The sequence below is a fragment of the Clytia hemisphaerica genome, unplaced genomic scaffold, assembly GCF_902728285.1.
Source record: "Clytia hemisphaerica strain Z4C2 unplaced genomic scaffold, Clytia hemisphaerica genome assembly, whole genome shotgun sequence".
Classification (NCBI taxonomy): domain Eukaryota; kingdom Metazoa; phylum Cnidaria; class Hydrozoa; order Leptothecata; family Clytiidae; genus Clytia; species Clytia hemisphaerica.
In genome coordinates, this window is record NW_027104146.1 from 1,502,606 (window position 1) to 1,518,547 (window position 15,942).

Consider the following 15,942-nt stretch of genomic DNA (forward strand, 5'->3'; position numbering starts at 1 on the left):
AAATGACTAAATTAAAGAAAGACTAGAAAGTAAGATGAAACAAGCAACATGCTGAACGGACTTACCTGGTGATCAAAATCAGATAAAAATAGGACAAATAGCAAGAGAGTAAGAAAGTGTAATGCACAGCTTGGATAGATTACCGTGAGTATCACAGCTCAAATTAGTCCAAGAAGTGCAAAAAACCCATGTTAGGCACTTTTCTGCCCAAATTTGCTCAAAAAATTATTTTTTCGAAAATCGGGCTCCATCCTGCTCCATCAGAAATTAAATATTACCATTTTATATCACTATGCAAAAAATGAGAAAAAGATACCAAGCCAATCTCGAGAAATGCTCATTTTCCCTAAATATGACAAAAGGGAAATTCCCCAAATAAGAAAATCCGATTTTTAAGGGCAAAAAAGAATTTCCGGAAAAAAACGGCTTGGGTTACGTTTTAGAGAACCTTGCCTTTTATCCTTGTCCAAAAAATTTGAAAAAACTAATAAAGCAATTTCACAGTCCAGAAAACCCCATTTTTAGGCACTTTTTGGTCCGAATTTGCCCAAAAATTTTTTTATTGAAAATCGGACTTCATCAGATTTTAAATATTACCATTTTACATCAAAGTGCAAAAAATCAAAAAAAAATATCAATCCAATCGCCAGAAATGCTCTTTTCCCCTAAAAATGACATAAGGGAATTTCCCCAAATAAGAAAATTCGATTTTTACGGCTCCGTCACTTTTTGGGAATCACCAATTTGCATCACTGTGCAAAAAATAAAAATAAACTAATGAGCCGATCCCGAGAAAAGCTTGTAACAGACAAACGGACAACGGTCAAATTAAAGGACCTCCAGGTAGGTCCAAAAAGTGGGAAAATCTAAGCCTTTTGGCAATTTATAGTGTTCTGTTGAACCATTTTATTGGAGGTTCAGGTTTTAGTTAACAATTACTACTTTAATATGAATATATAATTACCTGTTTTTTTCACAATTTTTTGAAACCGACTTTGGCTGACAACGAATGATACAAAGAACTGCTGCTTTAAGGTCAAATTTCAAAAGGGAAAAAATGTCCCCATTAATTTTGTCCAAGATTGAGAAAATCAAAATTCTAGAATGACCAAAGCAATCTGAACAAAACTTTTAAGTATCAATTCCAAACCTTAACTTTTTGTATTAAAATACAAAAAGTTAAGGTTTGGAATTGATACTTAATAGTCATTCAATTGCATTGTAGTCAGGCTTTTCAAACTCTATAATACTACACATACTTGAAGGGCCAGAAGGCATGGCGATCCTTTTTCTCTTCTTCCTTTTTGGCTTCCTATTAGTTGATGCTAAAAAAAGTTTTAAAGGGACCAATTAGTCCCCTTAAGTCGAATAAAATTAGGTTTCTAAAATAATGTGACTTGGATTTGATATATAGATACCTAGAACCACTAGGAAAATCCTGCAGTTGATTAAAGAAGTTTTAGGACCATTTTTAGGTATTTTATGGTGACGTAAATTTGTGGTTATCAAAACCATGAAAAAAATGACGAAATTGGGGTTGCTCTTTGAAATTTGTCAATTATTCCCCCTTAAATGATTGGAAATGGCCCATATTACTTCCTGACCTCATTGGCTACACACTAAGGTTTTTGTTTTAAAACTAGACTTAAAAGATGGCCATTGAAGCATACAACTGAAAGTGGTATGGTTTATGGACTTATAAAAGGAAACTAACCTGATTGTTTACATGCTGTTTGATGTTCTGAAAAATCAAAATATGATATAAAATAATGTATTTATACCAGGTGTTTTCAGATACAGTTAAAATCTGTCGGCAAAAAGCCAAGTTGCAAGTAAAAATAAATAAACCTTTCAGGTATTTGGTAAGTGCATAAGAGACTGAATCAGATGTGGATGCTCTAAAGCTTAAGGTGTTCAAATACATTTACTAACATACAAATAGCCCATAGATTCCACAGCTATTCCGCCCAGTTAATCAATTTACTATATCAATTGGAGATTGAGAAAAAGTCGGCCAAAATGGCAGGGAAGTTTTCTTTTGTCTTCTCAAAATACACCTTGGGAATTCAAAGTGGGAAGGAGGAAAATTAAGCTCCACTAAAGACCAGACATGGTGGTTCCAGTTACACAATCCTCAATAAAGGGTTCGAATCAATTGTCAAGGATGACATGACCCCCTAGCTAATCAATTTTTCGAGACACAAAAATTGTGGCTTTTATACAAAAATCGACTTAATCACCGTAACAGTTCCCGAACATTGTATGCTGTTAGCTCTCTGGGATTCAAACGAAAGACTTGAGGGCAGATTGTCATTCCATGGCAAATTTAAAATAAATGGAAATCACCTTCATTATTAAGCCCTACAAAACAACCTAATCATAGGTAACATTAACTTTCGAAAATTGAAGCTTTGGAGTTACCAATCGCAATATGGCAACCTCTGCTAGGGAAATGTTGGTACAACAGCATTTACAACTGCCAAGCATTATCTTCATCAAACCCTGTCGAGAGTGACAAACAAATTGTCTCTGCATTGAACAAGTTAAGCTTGAGCAAACTGAAAACAACCCTTTCAAAACACCTAAACTGGCAAGCTCTTTGTAGTGATGAAACCTTTGACCCACTTATTGGGTCCAAAATTCTCACTGACTTCAATGCCCTACCTTGATTTGATTTACATAATTATTCTGAATTTCTCAAAGTGGCAAACAAAGCATTAAATCTACTTTCAGATTTCTTGAACTTCTGACAGTGACACTGTAACCAAAAGTCTGAGTCTGTGAAATTCTTTGAAAGTAAATCATTAAGTGACAATTGTAACGTTTGGAACTTATTTAAAGAAATTTCAGGAAAAAATAATCAGCCCAAAACTTTATCGCTGTGAAAATAGGCTTAAAATATGGAAAAACCACTCAGAAAAGCAACTTGAAATCCCAGTGGTAATTGGTGAAAATGATGTTGTAAAAATTTTCAACAAGCTTAACAAAATTCGAAAAGGTGAATTCGTCAATTGAAGAAATATAAAACGCCTTTGACCAAATGAAGAACAGAAAGGCTTGGAACTGATTTTCTACCAGAAGAGTTTTGGAAAATTGAAGAGCTCCAACAGCACCTTCTTGACTTCTGCAAAGCAACCTACAATGATAACAAGCCAAGCGAATAGGGCCTCTTGGGCACCTGTTCAGAAAAAAGGACATCCAATTAAAACTGACAATTACAGAAGAATCTGTCTTGCTCAAACCACTTTGAGTCGTCTGATCCTAAAGTGTATTCTCCCTGCCATTGAGAAAGTATTAAGACCAAACGAAAATGGATTTTGTGAAAACCAATCACTGTCACCTCATCTCCTAACTCGCCGAAGATTAATCAAAGAGATCAAGAACCATAATCAGGAGGCAATTCTTGTCTTTGTTGCCTTCAAAAAGGTATTTGATTCAATCATCTGTGATAAAATATTTTTGATTTTGGAAGCCTACATGATTTTGATGGTAACAGTCAATGCAATCCAGACAATCAATTAAAGATAAGTATAGTATATGTATAGTATCCACACACATCGTAACCAGAGTCATTCTTGGAGATCTGTTCACACCCTTACTATTTATTTTATGTCTTCAATTTACTATACATACTTCAATTGTTGGTTCTGATAAATTTTTTCTCTAACGATGCAGGGTCAAAGATACCCTCTACAAATTCACAGTGACCTTGATTTTGCCTTATCTAGTCAATCATTGTCAAGGCCAAAAAACCTTCTACTGAGAGTGGAAAGAGTCTGTTAATCAGTAGGCCAATTTCTCAACTCCAAGAGAACAAATTCACGATAGTCAACTAAAACAACGCCACTCCACTAAGATCGCTGGACAAGAACAATAACAATAATAATCCTCCTCCTAGATCTAAATCAAGGGAACTTCAAGTCTTTTTAGCCAAAGATTCCAATTTCCGACAAATCTCTGTACAACAAACTTGAAAGAAAGAGGAAAGAGGCTGTTCAAGTATTGAAATCAAATGTAGAGGTGGTCATGCTTCACGTCAAAATGGACCTAACTCTCAGCTGCTTATGTGGTTACCACGCATTGCCAGAGTAAAGGTAATTTCCAGACATTATTGAAAGGCGTTGGTTAAGTGTTGGTATAACTTACCAGCTTGTTTTTGCTTTTGTTGCTGTTCTCTCTTCTTATTAGGTTGAATTTCTTTAAGAAGAATAAAAAATAGATATACCTTAAAAGTTTTCTCACAATTAAGTGAACACGTCAATTTTGTGTAAGGCGGGAAACTAATGGTACATTTTCAATACATGTTTTTTTTAATAAGCATAATGTTTATAAGCATATAAAGGCTCAGATTTGCAGAATTCCTAAGCATAACATAAGCATATAATGTCAGCCTGGAATATTGTTCAAGTTGTCATTTTTTATCTGTTTAAAAAGGTTTGGTAGAGGTCAAGTAAAAAAAGACATTCCACGGCTACATAGCGCTCTTCGTTTTTTAAAAAATGGAGAATTTTTAATAAAATACAAAAACATGAAAAAAAGGACCAAATTTCAACAAAAAACGGTATCGCCTAGCAGATGAAACAGGATGAAATCGAAAATGTTGCAAATCGATATGTACAGAACAAAACTGCATAAAAGATGACGACAAAATGAGATTAGAATGTCATAAATGTCAACGAACACTGCATTATGCATGCACAGGACTTCCATCTTAACAAATACAAATGTTCCTGAATAAAGGCTATCAAAAATGTGACCCCCCAAGCGATTTGGAGTACATTAAAAATGAGACCGGTCTTGGTGCGGACAGATCGATAAAATGTGCGGCAAAAAAGCGGCGATTACCGTGCGGTAAAATGATACCTTTGTATCGACCAGAAATTATCCAAAAATCTTTCCTAGAAATTCCATTCAAACGCACTTGATCGGTCACTAAAGAGCACCATTAGAATGAGTGCGGTATTCAGTGCGGTCACGGTGCGGACATTTTGTTTTTATTGTTTTGCTTGTTTGAACTCGAGGCTGAAATTCTTACGGCAATCGAAAGAAATATAAACAAACGGCGGGGACCGCACCATCGTCCGCTTTCGTCGGCACTTTGTCCGCACGGACCATACGATACTGTGCGGTCTTCTGGCCGCTTTTTTCAGCTTTTAGTCGCACAATTAACCAGTCCAAAAGCGGCAGAAGCATGACCGCACCAATACCGGTCTCATTTTTAATGTACTCCAAATCGCTTGGGGGGTCACAAATACCAATGCATAAATTGCTGTTCCATCGATCAAGAGCTACATCGAAAAATCTTGGACCAATCAGAGAAAATCAAAAGCTGCACACGCAGCCGTAAAGAAATTGAAGCGTGCGAAAATATTATCAAGGTGAAAAACGAGAATGAAAGGAAGTTGAATGTTGCAGTTAAAGAATTACAAGCTAGATGTCAGGGATACGTTAAAGTTACGTTAGTTCCTATTATGTTGCCGATACAATTCAAGCTCAATTTTTCGCGCTGGAAACTAAACTGACAACTAAAATCGAAGATACAATGAATGAAAACCTATAGATAACAAAACGAAAACACATTCAAAGAAAAGTTTTGCCGAAATCACGAAAACCGGTGACAAGTTAAATGTATCTAGCATGAAACAAATACTTCGCAGCGAAAAGGTCGAAGAACAAATGGAAGAACAGAGAAAGCAATCAAGAGAAGCTAACATCATCATCCATGGAGTGGAAGAGTAATAGAGATGACAATGATTTTGTAAAAGAACTCTTAAACAACGTTAAAATAAACACAGAGCCAACTTACGTCTCCTGTATTGGTAAAGAATCAAAACGTACACGACCAATCAAAGTTGTATTTAATGACAGGCATGTAAAATACAAATTTATGAGAAACTTAAGAGAATTGAAGCAGTACGATAAGTACGCCAACATGAGCATCACAGACGATTTAACAATAATGGAAAGAGACCAAGTAAAAGAATGGAGAAGTAAAGCAAACGAGAGAAATCGAGCAATGTCGCAGAGCGATTACAAATGGAGAGTGCGAGGAAGTCCTCAAGGAGGACTATATTTAAAAAAGATATTTTGTAAAACAAGATCGGTTTAGAGAGGACCTGAACGGGCCTGAAACCGTATTCTGTATAATAATAATAATAGCTACATTCCACTGCTCCCAAAATCTGAACAAATTTTTACAAAATTTCTGAAATTTCACTAAAAACTTGGCTTAGGGTGAATCATAAGCATGATTCATAAGCATATATAAAGCATGAGCTATGCCTGGATGCTTTAAGAGCTTAAGCATACACGAGCCTGACCAAGGGGCATACACTTGCTTATAAAAAAAACATGTAATACAGAGAGGCAAGGTTTACATTTCAATCATCAATTTTAACTTTCCACAAGTACCTGGCCAGTAAACAATTTCTAGAATGGAAACTCTGGCAGATAGCAAAAAATTTGACCTCATGTTAATCTTTTGTTAAGGGAGCCAGGCAAACAATATTAGGGTTAAAACTAAAAAGTGAACAAAACTTAAAATATGGTCCAAGGTGAGGCCTGGAAAACCTGAGTTACAACAAATGTGACGTTATAAGTCTCAAATTATAACGTCATAAGGTGATTATTGCTATGTAAATTGAATTATTTTTTTCTAAATTTTGTTTTCGAGTTATATAATTCGAACAGGGTTTGGTGTTCTTTGAAGAAATCATATAATGAATTATAGCTGTTGAAATAAATGGTTAGATTTTTTTTGATTAACATCATTGTTTAAAGGGGACGTCTGCTTTGGTAGATCATTTCAGTCATAATTCTATGCCAGATAGCTAAATTAGTAAAAAAAAGTTTGCAGAAAAAACGAACTCAAAATCTTTAGTTTTGACTGACATATTCAGATTTTAGTGTTTTACAATTTCCTCTCTTTTACCTGATTTTTGACGTAACCTTTGTTCGTAATTTATAAGAACAGAAATCTTGTCTGTAGTCTAAAGTACTGTATTTAAACAACTTTTGATAAGAACATTTTAATTCAAACTTCTAATTTCGATGATTTTTCCAGTCCACAACTATATAAATATTTCAGTTTTCTATGAAGATGTTGGAGTAAGCTTTCATTGACAAAATGTTGGGAAAAAGATGTTTTAACGACTTTAAATGCTCTTGCACATCTCTGACTTACTTAAAATTTTCTTATAAAAATGCCAGCTGCACAGAAAGAGGAGTTAATCTTGTTTACTTGAAAGAACATAGAAAACATATAACATAAGCTACGTCATAAATTTTGAAAAAGAGGGATTTTTTAAATGGCCATAGAAAGTGATTGAAAAAAAATCTCTTGAATTGAGATAGCTCATTTTAATCTCCCTGGAATAATTTTTCCAAAAATTCTAAAAAAACAATACCTAAAATCAGACCAGACGTCCCCTTTAAAACCATCGTTATGTCTTGAAATGTAAATTCGATTTTTTGAAGCTGTACTTCTATAATTTCCGCTTTAGATTCAAAAGAAAACTGGTGTATATTTTCTTTTGTAATCAACTAAAATGTTGCTTGCTAGAAATATTTTTCCTTATACTATGAATTTTAGAATTTTTTGCCGATTTGGTTTTTGTCTAAAGATAACTTGAAAGTTAAAGTAATGTATCAAAGTTTTGAGTTACGTAACTCAAAATTCGAATTATAAAATTTATTTTCAAGTTAAACTCGAAAATTAAAACCTGAAAAAAGAATTCCAGCTAGATTGACAAGCAAAATTAACTTTTTGACATTTTGAAATAATTTTGACGTCGCAACTGTAATAGCTTTGGGTTTTTGTAACTTTTTGTTTTCCAGGCCTCGTCAAAGATAGGATGATCACAAATAAAAATTTTGTAAATTTTGCAGATGCCAAAAATGGTGTTGATACAATGTAGAAAAAAATAGTTTTTCTACCATTCCGGTAAGTCATAAGGAACATTGGAATGACTTACCAGTAGTTGAAATTTGAGTGTAAGCTCTTTTTCTAAGATTGTATTTCTAAAAAAGTAAAAGAAGTCACATATTCAGTCAAGCTGCGACCATCAGATTAGATTTGGATTATGCTGGGAACATCTAATTAAATTTGGACCAAAGAAGTATTTCCTAAAAGGGAAAATTTTGCAAAGTAACTAATTTTTACTGCTTTCTGCTGAATTAGCTAGTTAGTTAGCTGAGTTAGCCTAACTCATGAGGTCTGGTTAATCCCTTATATTGTGTGTCACTTAATGAATCTGCTTAATTCATGACTAATTTGGTGATTTCAGCTGGGATAAGGAGAAGATCTTCAGAAATTAATCTAAGTTCTTGTCTCTGCTCAGCCTTTAGCTGCACCTGGCAAAAGCGTCAATTAACTTGACAGGATTTTTGGAGTGTTAAGTTTTAAGATTTGAGTTTGATTCATTCCAAAATTTATATTCAACACATAATCTATCTACCGTCAACTGCTCTAACTTGGGACGATTGGTCAAATCTTGGGACGGTTGATTTCTGGACTGTATTTTCACTTACTGTTTAAATCTCTTTGACAACAAGTTTGTTTTGATACTTCAACCAAGTTTATCAATCAAACTTTCACCATCTCATAATCACAAGCAAATGTATTTTTTAAGCATTAATTAAAAGTACATAATTTGAAAAAAGTAATTAACAATTTAAAATCACAGTCACGCTGCTCACATCTTGACGCCATTTTTTTGTGTTGTTTTTCTCTAGAGACTTTTTTCCAGCGTGCACGATTGATTGACATGTCAAAGTTACCTAGTGTCGCTAACTGATCTCACAATTTTCCGCGGAAGAATAGACTTTTTTATATTTGTGTTTGAACGCTCGCGCGAATGCGCATGATTGCATTTACACGTTTCTAGTTGCAAAAATTTGTTCCTTTTGCGGTGTGAAAGCCTACCTGGTGAGAGTAGCGTACTCACAATATTTGCTATCTATGATTCGCAGTTTGTTAATTAAATGATTTTGGAGGTTCAGTGGCTGAATGGCCGTCCCATATTTTGTCAGATAGTCCAAAGTTAGAGCACTTGACAGTACATCAACAACCCCCTGACTGACAGTGCTGTCACCAATTCTTTTATTTGCTAAAGATACATAATATTTCCAGAGAAGCAAATTCGATTGTGGACTCATTGGCTAAGATTACACCCAGATAAGTGCCATGTTCTCACTCTCAGTAAATATTGGAATATTGTCAACTAGTGTCTGGGAACACTTCCATTATGTGTCAACTATCATCTAAACATTTTATTGTTGGAATAGAAAAAAGAAAAGAGCTAAGTCTAGCCTAGCCTAATTATTGTCAGCTGTCAGGAATGAATGTGAGAGCTTATTTTTATCAAAAACAAAATACACGGTATTTCCCAAGCTGACTGGCATGACTTATCAACAGTTTTTTTCGGCCATAATTCAAGCCAATGTAAACAAATTCACACTGGCAGTTAGGAACATTTGGCGAGTTCCTGTATGCGGCCGCAATAAAAAAAAATCATAACAACACTCATTAAAAAATGGCGTTCGTGTCTTTTCTCACATTTTTTAGCCTAGACGATGTAGCAAACAAGATAAGTGTAAGCACACTGTGCTTTTAATTGGCTGAAATTTTTTTTTGCGTTGGAAAAACTTTTTCAAACTTTCAGCAATGATTGACCAAACTGTTTACAATGAAAATTGTCCAGCGCATTTTTTATCTTCTTATCTTCTTCATCTTCATTGAAGCACTCAAGGTTTACTGAAGTTAAGCACATAAGATATTCTTAAATAATTATTGATATTCACTGAAACACCGTTCGTTGTGTGCTGCGGTGGAGTGCATGACGTAACTCGCGCGGCAACTAACTCACCTTCTGTTGGAAGATCATAATTGGGCGTTTTGGCGTTACCACCCTCAAAGCAGCGGGCGCCTCTGTCTTTCCGCAACCCTTTCCACCATTTTAGATGGCCTTAACAATAGATCCAAAAGGGCGCCATAATCTTGGAAGACAATTTGTTTTGGTAACCGCATAGCTGTCAACTTCGCCTTGCAAAAATGCAGGAGAGCTCCAAGTCGGAAAAATTTTCTCGATAATCCAATTTTTCCAAATCGGAAAATTAGGAAATCGAGGGAATTTACCCGCGAAATCCGATTTTATCAGTTTTTTTTTCCAGAAATGGGGGATCATGAAATTTTACGTCCCAATTTTCCAAATTCAGGAAAATTTGCCATTCCGCTCTTTCAAATTCTGAATTTTTTTCAAGAAATCGGAAACTTTTTGGAAATGTGGGAGATGCGGGGGAAAATCCTGAAAATGCGGGAGATTTGGCTGAATTTTTTTCCCGAGGGAGAAAATGTGGGCATGAGGGAGTCTCCCGCCCAATGCGGGAGAGTTGACAGCTATGTAACCGGCTTTGGGAAGTAGCAATGTTTTTGGTTGTTTTCGATAGGAAATGGTAAGAAACTTAAGTTTACAAGTGTCATTTAGGGTTGTTTTTGCTGGCTTATAGAATGGCAGGATCATGGATGGTTTCCCTAACTGACTGGGTCATAAATACCATACTTTCGCTGAGTAGCTTGCTACTGATGGGATATTTGCTTGGGTAGTATAAATTAAAGTTGAGAGTATGGATCTCCAGACTAGGTTGTATGGAGTTAATTCAGGGGGTGAATTGATAATATGCGAGTTGCGAGTTGGTCCTGCGAGTTGCGAGTTGCTATTTTAAGTAAATAAAAGTGCGAGTTGCGAGTTGAAAATTTCACGTTCAGACATCAAAATCGCGAGTTGCAGATTAAAATCGCGAGTTGCAAATTAAAATCGCGAGTTGAAAAATCAAAAGTGCGAGTTGCAAATTAAAATCGCGAGTTGAAAAATCAAAAGTGCGTGTTGCAAATTAAAATCGCGAGTTGCAAATTAGTGGGAAAATCCTTGAAAAATCCGCCATTTTGATGACGTCATTGACAGAAAAACTTGAATAAGTTCAGGTAGAAAAAAGATTTCGAGCTCAAATTATTACCAGAGATTCAAATTAAAAATTAAAAGCATTTTAAATCGAAATTGTTTTGATTTTTTGATGACGTCAGCATTTTTTCGCAAAAATGGTTTTTCAGCCATTTTTGCTGACGTAAGCATTTTTTCGATTTTGTTTTCCAATTTTCTAATTTTTTTTTATTTATATACGTCTCTGGTCGAAATTTCAGCTCGAAATCTTTTTTCTACCTGAACTTATACAAGTTTTTCTGTCAATGACGTCATCAAAATGGCGGATTTTTCAGGGATTTTCCCATTTTTTTCGAGTTTGGTGCATTATGGGACATCTGACAGGACACATTCATGACGGCTAAATTAAGCTTCTCCAAAAAAGCCCAAATATAGGTATGTTTATGAGGTGGAAGTACATGCAGTTTTGAAAAAACCGAAAATGAGCCCCTTACGACCGTTGAGTAAAATCGCGAGTTGAAAAATCAAAAGTGCGAGTTGCAAATTAAAATCGCGAGTTGCAAATTAAAATCGCGAGTTGAAAAATCAAAAGTGCGAGTTGCAAATTAAAATCGCGAGTTGCAAATTTTAAAGTGCGACTTGCACGCTTGTTCAACCAGTGTGGAGCATTTTGTCGTTAGGGCGACATGTCTAGGTTCAAAATCGGAGAAAAGTTTTGTATCGAAAGATTAAAAGCTGATATATAAAAAGTATTTATACTGTGAAACTCGTGTAATTCGAATCTTAAAATTTCCTTATTAGGTGGTATAATAAATATTTACGATAGAATTGCTGTTTTCGCTCGGGAAAACAACAAGAAAATCCTAGATTGGAAATAATAAATTGTACTCGTTCTTTTGTGAGCATTGGCTCGATAGCTCTCATTCGTTCTGTCATGTCCTTGCGCTACTTTGAGAATCCCAACACTTTTATCGCAGCAGTGGAACTGCACACTGAGATCTGCTGACCTCAATCCCGTCTCACCGATCCACTGGGCCCTTGCGACGCAAGTTCATTTCGAACGAATGAGACTGCCCTTTCAAGGCGCCTCACCTTTAGCACTGTTTTACACACCGACCGACTACACTTTATATAATAAATTTAACACCATGTTATCCGGACTTATGGTTTTTCGAATAGACCCAGATGTGGAGCAATCCATAGTAAATTTACTAGCAAGAGAAAATAGAGAATTACTACCTTACTAGAATTTCTACCCTTTAACTGTTTAATGGGAAGATCTACTTTTAGGAGCATTTAAAATAGAGGCTCAGAAAACCCGAGTTATTTTTCTTGAGTTAAAAAACCGAGTTACGAAAAAACCAAGTTATGACGTCATTTTGTACCTTTTATGACATCATTCTAAATTTTGTAACTCGGTTTTTTTCCGTGACTTTAAAATTTCGAGTTATTTCTCGATTTTTTTTCGGTCTTTTAAATTTTTGAGTTATTTTCCTTCCTGTAGATTATCGAGTTATTTTGCGTTCCTTTAAATTTTCGAGTTATTTCGTGTTTTAAATCGATTTTTTTTCCTTCTTTAACATTCTCGAGTTATTTTTAGCTTGGTTCGTTATTTCGAAACTCAAAAAAAATCAATAGAAATAGATCACCAATTCAATGCATGAATACATGTAGGGTATTTTATTAAGCTATAAAAATCTATAACCGTCACTTTTCACTTATATAAATAATCTTGCTTGTGAAAATTGACGTTACGCACAAAAAAGCTTGCAGAGAATTTGATAGTGTCGATGGAAGAAAGAAAATTCGAAAAAGAAATCCATTTTTTTACGAATCACCGCCGACGGGATATGTTTTCTACTCATTTTCTTTCGGGCATTTTTCATCTCCAAATTAAATAAAAACTTACTAGTTATCCTTGGGAGGTTTTGCTGTCGAAAAATGAATCACCATTGATGAAAATAAAGTTTTTATAAATAAAGGCTCCCTTCGAAAACTGAATTTCGAATGCAGAAAAAGTCTCCTGTGTGTGAAAACTGAAGCAAACAAAGCATTTCATTCCCCTACATAGATAGATACTTCTTTCAATCAAATCTAAATTTATAAAATTTTATAATTTCACTTCATTCTTAAAGTTTTTTTAATAATAAAATCACAATAATTCAAATATGTGTTCTTTCCAAAGCAAAAATCCCAAATGAAACTATTTGTTATGTTATGATTGCAACATTTTCGAGTCTTTCGGTATAAAATAGAACGCGCGCGAAAAAACAATGCAATGACTTCTTTTTCGAAATGACAAAAAAACACCCATTCAGACGCTTGATGGTCTAAAAAAATATTTCTTTACCATCAAAATATACCGTATTTCTGCAAAATAAAGACAATAATCAAACTGCAAAAATGCGAAATTCATGTAACTAAGAAAGTACGAAAACAAAATTTCATTTCAACTCTCGATTTTAATTTTCAACTCGCACTTTTGATTTTTCAACTCGCGATTTTAATTTGCAACTCGCACTTTTGGTTTTTCAACTCGCGATTTAAATTTGCAACTCGCGATTTTAATCTGCAACTCGCGATTTTGATGTCTTAACGTGAAGTTTTCAACTCGCAACTCGCACTTTTATTTGGTTAAAATAGCAACTCGTAACTCGCAACTCGCATATTTGATAGCAACTCGCAACTCGTAGGACCAACTCGCAACTCGTATGTTAAAAATCCACATTCAGGGGCGGATACAGGGTATGTGAACGTGGTGAATTCACACACTCAATTTTCTCGATTCGAAAAAATACAAACACTGAAATTGTTTTCTAAAAATTTTTTCTTATAGAAAAAATATTTTGTTCTTTTAAAGAAGCATAAATGCTTTCTGTACATAATGTTCAAAAGGTACATCTGTTAATACGTTTCACTTTCTGTGTTCAAAATGACGTCAAAGAAGCTTTTGTTTGTGTGAGAGAGACTCTCCATCGTAATAAGTTTACTGAACGAGTCGTATTCATCTTGTTATCATACCTCACAGTGTAGACCTAACTCTTCATACAAAAATTACGGGAAACGCATATTTGTACTTTGTACCCTATGCTGCACACAAGCACTTAAGCCAAAGTGCTGCAAAGAAGGCGGGACAAAAATCAGTTTTTTTAAGTTTGCAAAAAAACGCCACATAGGAGAACTTTCAAATTCAGTATGTGAATAGAGCAGTAAAAAATACAACTTTTCTATTTTTCCTTTTTTTTGCAAAAGTTCTAGGAATGAAAATAAAGGGATAATGATAATTGAATACTATCCATTGATGATCCACGGCACTATCGTAAAACTAGAATCGCTTTGCGTACTCTTCGCTTGAGAAGTGATTGACAGATTAAATTTTTCACCCGCGAGGGAGATCGCAGGCGTTCTACGGGCGTTTGCGGGCGTTCTGCGAGCGTTCTCGGCTCAATCCTCGGACCTTGTTAAAAATGATAGACTCAGCAGTGACAGATCATTTCGATGGAAGTTGTTGGAATGTTTACAAGACTCTTGACAGAAAATTCTTTGTTTTATTGTCAATGATGACAGTGCCGTTATTAATTTTGTTAGATCTGACATATTGATGTTTGTAAGTGCACTTTATAGTTTTGATTTCCATCAAAGAATCATTTTCTGGTTTTCATGTTATTAGATGCTGTTTTAGAGCTTTAGGTCTACACTGCCTCAACGATGGAGATTATTTTGGCAGAATTTCGTGAGGATAATTACATAGTTTTGCATACTTTTCACGAATTTTCATTCCTTCAGACTGTGTGAAACCACTTTTTCATACCCTTCACACTATCGCGATTTACGTGTAAACAAATCACGAAGTTTTCTCCCTTTCTGAGTCTGATCTAAAGTTTTTTACAAGAACATAAACTAACACGAGGACATTTTGAAACTATGATTCTGTGCTCTTATAAGTAGAGTGAATCAAAGATATTATATACATGTGTGTGACATGTAGCGATGGGGTAGAGTATTCCTTCAATTATCGGATTCAAAAATCGAGATTATATTGGAAAATCGGGGTAAACCGGAATTTTCACGATAAAAATTCCTGTATCCGCCCCTGTAATTAGTCCTATCCTCCAAATTTTGAATATTGATGTCAAAATTCTAAGAATTGGAATGGATCTGATAAGAACATAGTCCAGGAGCTGGAGCTCAACTGCTTTTTGCCTTTACTAATTCTGATGGGGGAAAAATCGCAGCGCCATCATTTAAATCAGAAAGCGAAGATAGTATACGGCAGACTTTCTGACTAATAAGAACATTAGCGAGACAGATTAAATTATTTTTACTACTTGATTCTGGATATTTTGCATAAGAGTGATAACTTACTGTTTTGGAATCCATTTCTGCAATATTCACTCTTTTGAACGATGAATGACTATCTTTGCTGCAAAAGAAAAATTTTTATTGACCACGTAGACTGGGAATCCAGTCGTTTATAACGTTTTTGTTGAAAGCGGGAAATTTTTATGTCGGGATATGGTTAAAATAAACTATATTGATGCTCCTGTCAAGTTTTCTACTTCCTATTTTTTACTGAGTTAAGTCGTCTAGCATGCTAGACTATTGACCACGCGGATTTGATTTTCGCAGAAAAAACTTAAAGGCCTATATACATCTAACACATAATTGTGTCCTAGGCCTTAGAGTGGGGATTCCTTTTTATATATTATAAAAGATAGTATATAATTAAAAAACGAAATTTTTAAAACTGTACATTTTTATTAGTTATACCATAAATTGGTATAACTAATAAAAATAAAAAAAAAAAATAATTTGTCCCTTTAATTTGTTTTGCGCGGGAAATCAAAGTCGTAATACTCTTAGTATACTCCAGGCTTTATATTAAAAATCATCCGCTGTTTCAGATATCCGGAACAAAAATCTGGAAATATGTAAAATTTGGCGCACGCTTATGCTGCTTACAGGGTGCTATTAGCTCAAAAATAAGCTTTCCGTTTGTTTTGAT

At 34.7% G+C, this 15,942-nt stretch overlaps 1 long non-coding RNA gene across 1 annotated transcript; it reads right to left on the reverse strand.

The window, feature by feature from the left end:
- Positions 1-1,259: 1,259 nt before the first annotated feature.
- Positions 1,260-15,349, reverse strand: LOC136813896 (uncharacterized). The gene is made up of 5 exons (XR_010847566.1): positions 15,303-15,349; positions 7,974-8,019; positions 4,147-4,197; positions 1,715-1,741; positions 1,260-1,325 (listed from the first exon to the last, which is right to left on the reverse strand). It is a non-coding gene; the product is annotated as an uncharacterized lncRNA (long non-coding RNA).
- Between the last annotated feature and the right edge of the window lie 593 nt (positions 15,350-15,942).